We start from the raw sequence: 12,744 nt of genomic DNA, 5'->3' as shown, positions 1-12,744 counted from the left end.
TGACGTGTAAAAACAAAAAAGATAACAATAAAAATGGTACAATATTTCATTTGTGTCGAGGGCGGGTGGAGGGAAAAAGTGATTAGTAGGACCCTCCCAACCCCGTCTAGTTGATAGACTGCCCGTTCCACTAGGTTTGTAAAAGGAACCTCGCTTCTGCGGGTCAGGTTCTAAGTCGGGATGCCCTCTAGATGGGGGTGAATGGAGAAAAGAAAATTTGTTAGTTTGTACTTCTTTCTCTCCAAGATGGGTGAAATTGAGAGGGGGGGTGAAAACAAAAATTGCAAGAAGGAGGGGGTGGGGATCTTGGAAGCTTCCTAATCGGGTAGGGATGGAACACATACTCAGCTAGCTGAGAGGCTACTTGTTTAATTTTACTTTACGGAACTGCACGTTACGGAACTGCACGTGGGGAACACGTATTCAAATTTGGCTCCTCTTCGTACACACGGACTTCCTACATGTATCCATCTTCTGTCAAATGCCGCGCGATGCAGCCTTCTTCTATCACATCTGATCTTGCCCCATAGTTGGTGTTTAAAGAAAGCGATCAGATCCTGATCAGAAAAAGACAACACCCCCCCCCCGGCAACCTTGCAGACGCGACGTCCAAATCACCATTCTTGCCACGGCCAGGATCGTAACGTAGACCATTTGTCTTTCCCGGTCTCACGGCGGCCTCACGTTGTCCACGACATTGGATACAGTAATTGGGCGGGGATGCTCAGGATCGATGCGAGCCGTCACCTCGCTGACATACAACCAGTACCGGCGGAGTCCGCGGCAATCAAAGAAAACATGATCAGTCATTTCTACGGCCATTGTCCCACAACGGGGACAATCAGGTGACTCCAAAAACCCGGAACTGCATTGTATGTTGCTGAGTGGAACTGCATTTCGGGCAAATCGCCAGGTCAGAGAGAACTCCGAATTGTTCAGATGACTCGAACCTGGCGCCCAGCTCCATGTGGAGGGATCTCACTCTGCTGCCAACCTAAACGCGCGCATAGTGGGTCGTCGGTGGCCCCCTTCACTAGATCCCTATGGAGTTCCCTACTGGTAGCAGTCACAAGGTCGCTGGACCTTGGTAGTCGTTTTAGCGTGGCTCGGCACTCTTTCATGTAGGCAGATTCTCCCCGCGGCCTGCGACGGTTCTCGATAGAAGAGTCGAGAACGAGGTCGGGGAAGGCGGCAGTAACCACTGGGTGCCACGGTTGGTCATCTTGCATTTAGTGGCTCAGGAAGGCCAGCCTCTCAGCGTCTCGATGACACTTCAAGTCCGGCATTCCCAAGCCTCCCTCACACGGACGTTGAATACAGACCTGTCTGCTCACTCAGTGTCTTCCTCTGCCCCAAAGAAGTGAGGACAAGAGTTTGTCAAGAGCTGTTAGGTGTTGTGCAGGTAGGGGAAGTACGGCCAGTTGGTAAAGGATGAGAGGAAAGACGTAAGTGGTGCACGCCTCAGCTCTACCCTTTAAGGAAAGTTTCCTAGGAAGCCACGAATTGACTGCAGCCTCCACCTTTGACTGTACCTCCAACCAATTTTTGTCAAGCTGGAGACCCGGTCTGAACCACACACTGAGGATCCGAACCGGGCCATCCATTCAGCTGAAAGGCCCCGAGAGGTTTGCGTTGCCACTCCAGGCGCCCAACCGCAGTCCTACTGACTTGCTGCGGTTTATCTTGGTCCCTGTAATTCTTTTGTACCAAGCGAGCGCCTCCGACACGATCTCGATGTCTCTGAAGCTCAACACAAAGACCGTGACATCATCGGCGAACGCGGATACCTTGGCAGCTGAGCCACAGGGTATTTTATTTCCGCGCAGGGCTGAATTTGCCTCCCCATGTCTCAGCTTGCGAAGCAGGGGCTCCAAAGCCAGGACATAGAGCAGGGGTGACAGCGGACAACCCTGACGAACTGTCTGAGAGATAACAAAGGGTTTCAAGCGCTTTCTGTTGACTTGCATGACGGCTGTGGGTTGTCGATACATCACGGAGATCCACTTGCAGAAGTCCGGTTTAAAACCGGCAGCCTCTAAGACAGATGCCAAGAAACGATGGTCGACCCTATCGAAAGCTTTGGACTGATCTAAGTTGATCAGCGCGGCTTCCGTGTCGTCATCTGTCCCTCCCTCTAGGATCATGCGGATCAGGTGCAAGTTTTTCTGAATCAATCTCCCCTTCATAACGTAGTTCTGTTCTGGTTCAACCAACTCGCCGATAACAACCTGCAGCCGATTCGACAGGACCTTGGCCAAAATCTTCAACTCTGTGTTTAGCAGAGTTATGGGCCTGTAATCTTCTTACTCTTCCCCACCATGCTCGTCACCTTTCCTCAGCAATGTGATCACTCCCTTGGTGACTTGCCCGGGATGGATCCCTGAGCAAACCAATGGTTGAACACATCTGTCAGAAGAGGCAGAAACATGGGCGACAGCCTCAAATACAGTTCGTATGGCAGACCATTGAGCCATGGTGATCTGTCACAGCTGACCTGCTTCAGCGCAGTAAAAACCTCCCACTCTGTCACCCGGCCCTCACAACTAGATGCTCTAGCCGCCCCGAGGCAGGGAGAGTCAGCCAAATAGTCGCTAAACTCAAGGACAGGAAGATCGGGCTGCTGTGTAAAACACTCCTCGAAATGTTCTCGAAACTCCTCGCAGATCTCCCGAGTTGATTCCAGGGTGCGTCCATCCGGATGTCTTACCTTTGCAATGTACTTGTCCGAGCCACGCCTAGAAATTTCACGACGTGCGTCAGTGTGGGAGTTTTGCCTAACTACCTAAGCCTAGCTCTGACTACTTGACCTTCATAACGCTCGCTTTTCTCACGCAGAAGGTCCTGCTTAGCTAGTTCCTGACTAACCCTATCACCCTCTCCCATAGCCCGGGCTAGTTTCTGCTCTAGCTGCTTCTTCGTCTTAGCCTTATCTAGTGCGAGGCACTGGGCATACTTGATGGAGAAGGTTCTAATTTTGGCTTTTAGACCTACCCACCACTTACTTCCGGTAACCGCCCCCACTAAGGCTTTTTGAATTAATTCTATTAGCTTCTCTTGGAAGTCTTGTATCTCCAGAACGGAGGTGTTTAACTTCCAGTGAGCCACTAACTTAGGCCTATTTCGTAGCTTCAGCTCGGCCATAACAAGTTTATGCTCGACCCAAAACCTGTCGACCAGACTGCATCTAGCCATCAGATCAGCCAGGCTGGACTCGCACCTCTCCTATCCTCTAGCATAGCCTCCTACCTTATCTATCTCGGGGTGTAAGATGGCGTTCCAATCCCCCATTAGCACTACCCATTTCCAACAATCTACAAACGCATCAAGCTGACTGAAGAATGAGACCCTCTCACAAGTGGTGCTGGGTGCATGAATCACAATCACCCGAAACACAGAATCTTTTACGGCAACATCGGCCACAACCAGCCTGCCACCGCATCCCTATGAACATCGACCGTCGCTGACAGGGTACGTTTAACCAGCACGGAAACTCCCTTCCCCCGTGGGTTGCCATATGCTGAATAAACCTCAAAATCTCAGGCCAGCAACTGACAGTCCACAGAGGAAATGAAATGCGTCTCCTGAATCGCAGCCACATCCACTCCCAGGGATAAGAGGTTGTGCCGGAGGTGAGCCGCCCAGCCTGATGATCTCAAGCCCCTCACATTCAAACTTGCCAAATTCAAAGCCATGGTACCTACCTTAGGGTGTGTCACACTCAGCTCTGAAGTCAGCCGGGGAGAGGACGCCGACATTATGTGCCATGCTCAAGGTGGTCAGGTTTTTCATATCCTGACATTCTCTCGTAATGCCACCGACGTCCAAAGGATAAATTAATTTTACGGCCCTGTAGAGTGACGGATGGACCAACACTGGGACCCTTCCCTTGCATTGTTTTGACAGTTCGTCAAGAGAAGGGTCATATTTTTTCACCAGTTCGATTCCCGGCCTTGTCCACAAGTTGGTCTTGCGGGCCTCTGGAGTTCTGACAAAAGTTATTAGGAGCATGGCATCCAGGAAATTTGAGGGGATATTTATATCTTTCCCCTCTATTTGTTTGTAATCGAGCAGAGGTTTTAAGTTTTTCCTCTGCCGATGGAAAATGCCTGTTGCCACAAATAGAGGGTCTACATAACATAGTTCCTCAGGGGCAAGAGCTTTTAATTTGGTTGGTCTGAAAGAGGCAGAGCAGTCTCTCCCCTTCCTCGGTTCATTCTTTTCCTTTTCTTTTTGAGGTGGAGGCTCAGTTTGCATTGGTGTGGGGACGGGTGTTTGTGTTGTGCCTGGTGTTGGTGCTGGTGAAGTGTCTGGTGTTGGTGTGGTGTCTGGTGTTGGTGCCATGTTTGTTGTTGGTATAGTGTCTGGTGTTGGTGTTGGTGCCATGTTTGTTGTTGGTATGATTGAATTTACAGAGGAATGCTCAAGTTTACGCTATTAACATAGTAGCTATGTTGTTCAGTCGGCTAATAGAAATTATTTTACTGGAAAAAGAACGCTAAAAATGGCGAAATATTTGCTTGTAATTTTAGAGCTTTGTAACCCATTCACGTTGTTCACTTCTATCAATAAACTCCTCTCTTAGTGCGTAAACCAAACAACCTTTAGTCATGATCTATCGGCGTCAACAAGAAGGCTTAAATACATACATAAAGAACTGACAGCTACTCTTATTAGCATTTTGGCACACAGAGGTTATTTCCTAACAATACAAACTTTGTTAACCTTAGCAAATACCTTTTTATTACTATATACATACAAAGGGGATTTTAATAAGATTCTCCTATTATAGACTCTCAAATTTTGCTATGTTTAAACCCATGAACTTATCCTTAATCACTAAAACCTTGTCTATTATTACATATTTGACGTAAACGAAGATAGCCAATAAAGTTAATGTTGATACTAGAATTGTACTTTGTCTTTAATTCTACAAAGATACTGATTCCAAATGTTTGGTTAGTTTGACTCTTAAACTAATTGGTTATCTGTGACGCCGCACACACATATAGATATACAGGCATGCAAAATTGGTTCATATATATATATATATATATATATATATATATATATATATATATATATATATATATATATATATATATATAAATAAGGGAGTAGTCACCAACAATGTTTCATTGAGAATTATGTTTGGATCATTGTAATAATGCTTTTAAGTCATTGAAATTTTAAGACATTTAAAAATAATTTCTGACGAGGACGCATCACAGACCGTCTGATACGCGCGTAAAAACGATTTCAATGACTTAAAAACATTATTACAATGATCCAAACATAATTCTCAATGAAAAACCAAGACACGGAATAATAAAATAATGTTAAAAAATACACATTGTTGGTGACTACTCCCTTATTTAAATATACATCTTTCTTTCGTTGGAATTTCTTAACCCATTTTATATATATATATATATATATATATATATATATATATATATATATATATATATATATATATATAAATCCCCGAAACAGTGTTTCATGGTAAACAACTGATGACTCCTTGAAAAATAAATTATTGGTATTATAGTAAATTCGAGAGCGAGTTGATGCAGTGATTGCAGGTGTTTAAATGACTTACTGACTAGATGGTTTTCTAACGAATGATAAAAAAAAAAATTTTTGTATAGTTTTAAAGGTTAAAAACTTCAAAGACTATATATATATATATATATATATATATATATATATATATATATATATATATATATATATATATATATAAGAGCAAGTAGTTAATAAAACATGTTTAAAAAATTTTGAAAAAGAATTAAAAACATATTTAATTTAAAAAGGAAACACTAAATAAGTGGATAGTCCTTAATCTGCAGAGTTTCGAAGAAATACTTTCCTTCTCCTCAGAGGGTAGGATTTAGCAAAATGCGGTATCGGATTTGCTTGCAAAAGTATTTGATGAAACTACAAGTAAATCATAGATCTTACTTGATAACAAAAAGTGAAGCAGAGGGAATAGGGTGAAGAAAAAGTGATTTCACGTGAATGGATAGTATGGTGAAGGGTAAAGTATCCTATATATATATATATATATATATATATATATATATATATATATATATATATATATAATTTAAAGGAGATTAGAATAATAGTCTAAAGAGCTAAGTGTATTTTAATGTAATAGTGAAATTACTAGTTTAATTAAAATACAGGAAATGCTCGTTGTATATATCTATATATATATATATATATATATATATATATATATATATATAGAGAGAGAGAGAGAGAGAGAGAGAGAGAGAGAGAGAGCAGGAGAAAAAGTGAAAAAAGAAAGACAGTTAGAGAGGCAGATGAATTAAAATTATTACTACATGTAACATTTTAATAAGAAGCTTAAAATCTAATACTTATCTACTGTTGTCTATAGTTTAACATTAACAGCACATCAGGTTGAACGAACTGGTAAATATAGCAGGATTACAAGTAAATCATAATATCTGTACACGCACAAGCACAAAGATATGGCATGTACCGACGGTACTCAGATTACATATTAATACACCGTGTGCTCGCGATGGAAAATATAAGGGGCGGATATCAAGGTAAGTTAGTGCTTATTCATTTTTATCATAAATTACATTGTCACCAAATAAGCTGTGTCGCGTATTAGCTAAGTTGAAGGTTGGGCGAGTCCAGAGAAAAAAAGAAAAAGAAGTAGAAAAAAGTGGCAGTTTTGAAAAGTGTACATTTGATGCCGGCGTTGTTGGCATCTATCAGCAGAAACAATCAATAACACAAGACACGCACGTATTACTGTCACGAAAATCTAACTTCTAATTACACTCACCATATTATTAGCGTTGTTGACAACTACATTTGAGGCAGAGAATTCGTATAAAATTATATTAAACATATTCAAAAACATGTTTTGCGTCTTGTTTTTCAAAAGATAATCACTAGTTTCAGTAAAATAGACCATGAGAATTCTTAGGTGGTTCTAACACACACACACACACACACACACACACACAAACATATATATATATATATATATATATATATATATATATATATATATATATATATATATATATAAGAATGGCATACCGTATAAAGGGGAAATGCGAATCGAGGAATAGGGTTAAGGAGATGGAATGTTTATCAGACTGTCAGAAACAAGTTGGAATATCTGTGGCAATGGTTATAGATAGTAATCAGTTGACATCTACTTTGAAGATGACCAAGTTGTATTCAACAGGGAAGCAGTTCCGCGACAATGTGTTCTATAAATGTCATTGCGGAAAAGCTCAAAGCTCTGTTCATGGTAATTTTGCATGATGCTGGTAGAAAGGAACGTTTGCTACACTGTGGTAACAAGACAGGTTCGTGTTATGAATGTTTTACAAAAAGGAACCAGAGATTTTAGTTCTGTCAAGCTCCTTCAATGGAAATAACCTTAGCGTATAGAGAGACTAACAATAGACCTAATGTTTTGGGGAAATATCAGATATTTTGTAATTAATATGCAAAACTGGGAAAGCAAAAGACTATGATTGAAACATTTTATGACCGTAAAAAAGTGCCAAAAACAGGCTCTGGATGATGAATGGCCCTCTTAATGAGCGACCTTAAGGGCAAATGTGACATAGCTCACTACACAATCCAGGTTATTAGCTTTTCAACGAGCCTTCATTTGTTAAAGTCTGGTCAATAGTCGCAGAGATGTGGAACTTAAAATTACCAAAAAATGTGGTATATATATATATATATATATATATATATATATATATATATATATATATATAGTAATTTATAAAATATATATGGCGATTAAGCTACACTGAATATTCCGCGTTTCATCCATCTCTAGGATTCTTCAGGCTTATGCGAGAATTTTGTGGTTGTCTCGCGTTTTTATATACGCTCCTTCTATTGAGTTTTGTGTTAGCCAATCAGCTTTCTAGTATCCATCGCACCCTTCCTAATCATCCAATGAGCAGGTACTTACAGGACAAAGGTCCATTTGACCTCCGGTTGACCCGTTTTTGTGTGTGCTATTTAGCGTAGATATCTAGTGTCTTGGCCTGTTTTGAATCTAGGTTAAGATATCTTTTTGAATTACGTGAGTAAATGAAGTATATATATATATATATATATATATATATATATATATATATATATATATACACACTCCTATAAATATGTGTTTTTGTTTTTTTGTTTAATGATAGTCATATTAAACCCCCTTTTTTCTATTTATTTAAAAAGAAAATACAACTTTCTTATGAAATATATAATTGGAATTGCATTTACCTGCAAAAGATCTATTTAATTTGCATATTCTTTTAAGGATTCATTTTAATTGATTCTCTATTAGTTTTTGTCGGTTTTCTTATTGGATGATCATTTTTACTTAACTATTACGTGTAATTATATTCATGCATACATTCTACATGATTTATACTTGCGTAATATTTGTGTAAAAAGGTTATAGTAAACACAAACCTTTTTCTATATATATTTATGATGTATGCGTATATATATTTGTTTAAAAATATTTGCCTACCAAACTCCTTTGTCAGTTTTTAGTCTACAGGGATAAAACTTTATATAATAAGGTATTCGAACCCCTGTGACAATTTATATTTTAGTTTTTGCCGGGGAAATCGGTGCAAATGTGTGAAAATGAAAAAAAATGAAATTTGCCAGGTGAAGGTCGAACGACGGCATTATAAATATTCATTCGTAACGTATTAGGTATTGATTCATGTTTTAATTATTAGCCTTGCAGCAAACATGTCTTCATAGGTCAGGTATTAACGTCAAAAGAAAACCTAAATCGTAAGCTACACGTTTTGGTTTTGATTCTCGGTGGTAGCACACGAGTCATTTTTTTTTTAAACTTTTTAAATCGTTACAATGTATTGGGTCCAATATAATATTCTATATATATAAAAGGCAAAAGTCGCGGGCGCGTTTTTGTATGCCCAGCAAAGGTTTTTTTAGGGTGGGGAGGTTCTCGGGGGAGGGTTACTGGGTTTTAGAACGTTTTATATACTCTGTAAATCATAATATCTATGATTTGCGAAGGGACGTCTTATCTAGATTAATTTTGATCGACTTTTATAAAATTTATGCTATTCCATCCTCTCGCGTGTTTGTTGGTGCTTTTCGTATAAAAGCGAAACTGAATCAAACGCGAACGTCATTCGCCGGCCTTCTCCAGACAAGCAATTAGCTTTGATCAATGTGGTGGAAACCCTTCATATCAAACAATTGCTATTCATTTGGACACTCCTTTTTTGTGGGAAGCTGGTTTTCGCCAACATCGTGGGGAAACAAACAAATAAATGAAACGGTTGAAAGCTGAACTGGCCTTCAGCCAACGTTCGTTTCTGCAAGTTAACTTTTTAATTGACATCGATAAATTTGAATGTTTTCCATTTCCTATGGCTTTGTAGTGTAGCGGTAAAAGTTCACGTTTTCTTTTACTTTCTTTTCCGCCTTCACGTCACGGGTTCGTCACGGGTTCGAGCCTGCCTGCCTACTAACACTTTTTTTTTGTTCTCAACACACACCTCCAAACACCCGGGCAACTCCAGGTACCACCGCTAGTATAATAATAAATACGAAGTCTGCATTAATCAAAATATTATATTCAAGCGTATTTTACGACCGGGCAATGCCGGGCGGCTTGCGAGTATCTATAAAGAAGAAAGATTTCGACGAGTGAAAACATTTTCCAAACCAAGTTCGAAATAAAGATTTTCAAACATTGTTTAACAGCTGTTTCAAACATAAAATTAATATTGCTTTGAAACAGCAATAAACAAGCGTACAAAGGTCATACCAATAGTAACGCTTCCTATTTTTACTCCAAAAGTTTAAGAGCTACGAAGATGGGAGTGGTACCATAAAAACGAGGCACCTTTTGTTCTCCAGAATTTATTTTTCTATATAGTCACCATTATTGTCAATGCATTTTTGCCAGGAATTCAACAATACATCTCTTCTTCTGACGCACGTCCATGACCAGGGTTTCTTCCTTACAGTCTAACACCGTCAATATCTGCAATGGGAAAGTGCAACTTTCATGTCATCATAACAATGCAAATACCATCTGATCCATTCGGGCGAAATTAATAATAGGAGGCTTTATTTTCGAACGCCTCTAGTGTGTGTGTGTGTGTGTGTGTGTGTGTGTGTGTGTGTGTGTGTGTGTGTGTGTGTGTGTGTGTGTGTGTAGCCCTTATACTGAACCTATTTGATGTTGAATCATATGACCGGATCAGTAATGATTCGAGAATCGGGAGGCAAGACTGCAGTTAAAATTTGATATGACACAGGTGTTTTTGGTTATTAATTTGTCAAAGGTTCTTTTGGATAGTTTGTGTTCGATTTACATGTCACCTCTTATCCCTACAAAGTTCTGTTTGTCAACATTTAGTCGCACATAAATACACATGACAATTTACGATAAATCACCTCTATCCTATATATTATAAAATATTTCTGGCATTTTAAGAAGCATGATAAATATATTGTTAAATATACTTATTTCTTTTCTCCATTACACACATAAACACGTGTGTGTGTGTTTTTTTGGGGGGGTACAATGGAGTAACCAATTGTCAAGGCCTGGAGGGAACTCGAGGATAAGGGTTAATGAGTGTACAGTAGTCAATGGGATAATATTGTAGTAATTATTAGAAGTGGAAATTGGATTACTTAAGGGGACAACTCATCAACAACTTGTTCGTGTTAGACTTGAAGACGATGACATTGTAGTCAGTTGGAAAGCAACAAAACAGAACAGAGTTACACAGGGGTGCAGTTCTAAGAAAGAGGCTTTGTTTATGGAATCTACGTTTAGGTTTAGGCATAGACAAAGAGTGGGGAAAATTGTTGATAGTGTTTTCAGCTAGACGAGTGTCTTTTGTGAAAGTTTGGCAACACAGACCATAGATTGGAGCTCAGACGAGCACTTACCATGAAAATAACGATAAAGTAGAGACAGGCTCGTAACGTCTCTTCTGTGGGAAAGAGGTTGCAGGAAAGAGAAAGGAGCATCTCCCACTAGGTTATAAAGTCTATTTGAACTCTGTTAAGACAGGAGAAGTTGCTTCTAGCAGCTCCTTCCCAGATATGGCAGTAGTACTCCATCCTTGGACATGCTCTACTCTTATGCATGTAGAGAATTGCATCGGCAGTAAGATATCTACTGGAGCAGTAGAAGGATCCCCCCATTTTTTCAGCGACCTTGGCAACAGATTTGATGTTCGGATTCCATTTCAGATCTGGAATAAAGGTCAAGCCCAGAAACTTGTCAAAATATGGAGCCTCCCCAAGACGAGAGTCATTCATTTTAATTGATGCCAGACGGGGATCAGAGCATTGACGATGTAAAGATAAAAGCTTGGTTTTAGATGCATAAAAATTTACTAGCCACCTCTTTCTCCATTGCACCATGTGATCAAGTTCAGAGGATAGAGAATCAGAGAGAACTTGGTCATTTACAGCCTTGAAGTGTTGCCATAGATGGTAGTGTCTACGAATGATTTTAAGATGTGATTTGGGAGATGATTGGCGTAGCTGGGGAAGAAAGTTGACCCCAGGATGGACCCATGAGGGTCTTCAACATTAATACTATGAGCCTCTAATTTCTGCCCATCAACCATTACTCTTATGAACCTATCAGAGAGAACTGATTTAATAATTGAAAAAACATTTATAGCTATACCCTAACTGGAGATCATGGAGTAGACCTTTATGCCACACCCTATCAAAGGGCTTTGATATGTCAAGAGCAATTGCCCTAGAAAGGAAGACTCCATTAAGAGATTCGCTAATACTATGAGATATAACTGTTAGCACATCTGCTGTAGATCTAGCAGAAAGGGAAACCATATTGTGTGTAACCTGGAGAGGTTCGTTTTGCTGAGGTGGTTGACTATTTCTCTATTTAACACAGATTCCAGCAACTTAATCATGACGCACACCAGGCTTATTGGTCTGTACTGAAAGGAAGATGATTGATCACCTGGATTTTTAAATATGGGGCACACTGATGAGATTTTCCAGAATGTTGGGAAACAATTTTCCTAAAGACAACGTTTAAACAGTTTTGTAAGTATGAAGCTTCTTCAGCATTATAATTGGAATGCCGTCAGGGCCAGTTGCTTTACTGGAATCAAGGTTCTTGATTTGCTTGGTAACATCACGCACAGATATTTGTATGTCGCATACCGTGTTTTCAGATACAGGAGGAAATGTGGGAGGTTGGCGGCCTTGATCGCATAGAGTAGAATTAGCTGCAAACTTTGTGTGATACTGACGAGATTACCTCAAGTCCATTGATGATGGTTGAGATAGAGCACACGCTTCTGTTCAGGATTCTGTTTGTGTGATTTAATATTCATTTCTACTGAGTACACACATACTCTTTCTTGTGTGGTACTGTCTGATATTTGGGCTAGAGTGAATGTGCAGTCGCTAAAAATCGGAAATAATTGTTTAGAGTTTTAATTACTTGTTTTTATTCGGTCTCTTTGCTTGTCTTTCTTTTGTAGTGTATTTTTTATTGTTCCAACGTCTATTATTTTTCAATGATATCATATATATATATATATATATATATATATATATATATATATATATATATATATAAATACCCGTTCACATACACCTTTCACGATAAAGATAGAACCCAGAATTAGATAGAAACGAGCAATTGCATCGACAACGGACAACGCCACACCCACAGTG

Source organism: Euprymna scolopes, chromosome 6 (genome assembly GCF_053919585.1).
Source record: "Euprymna scolopes isolate OS-2025 chromosome 6, ASM5391958v1, whole genome shotgun sequence".
NCBI classification, from domain to species: Eukaryota; Metazoa; Mollusca; class Cephalopoda; order Sepiida; family Sepiolidae; genus Euprymna; species Euprymna scolopes.
The sequence above is the reverse complement of the archived record's forward strand: the minus strand, read 5'-3'. Positions refer to the sequence as shown.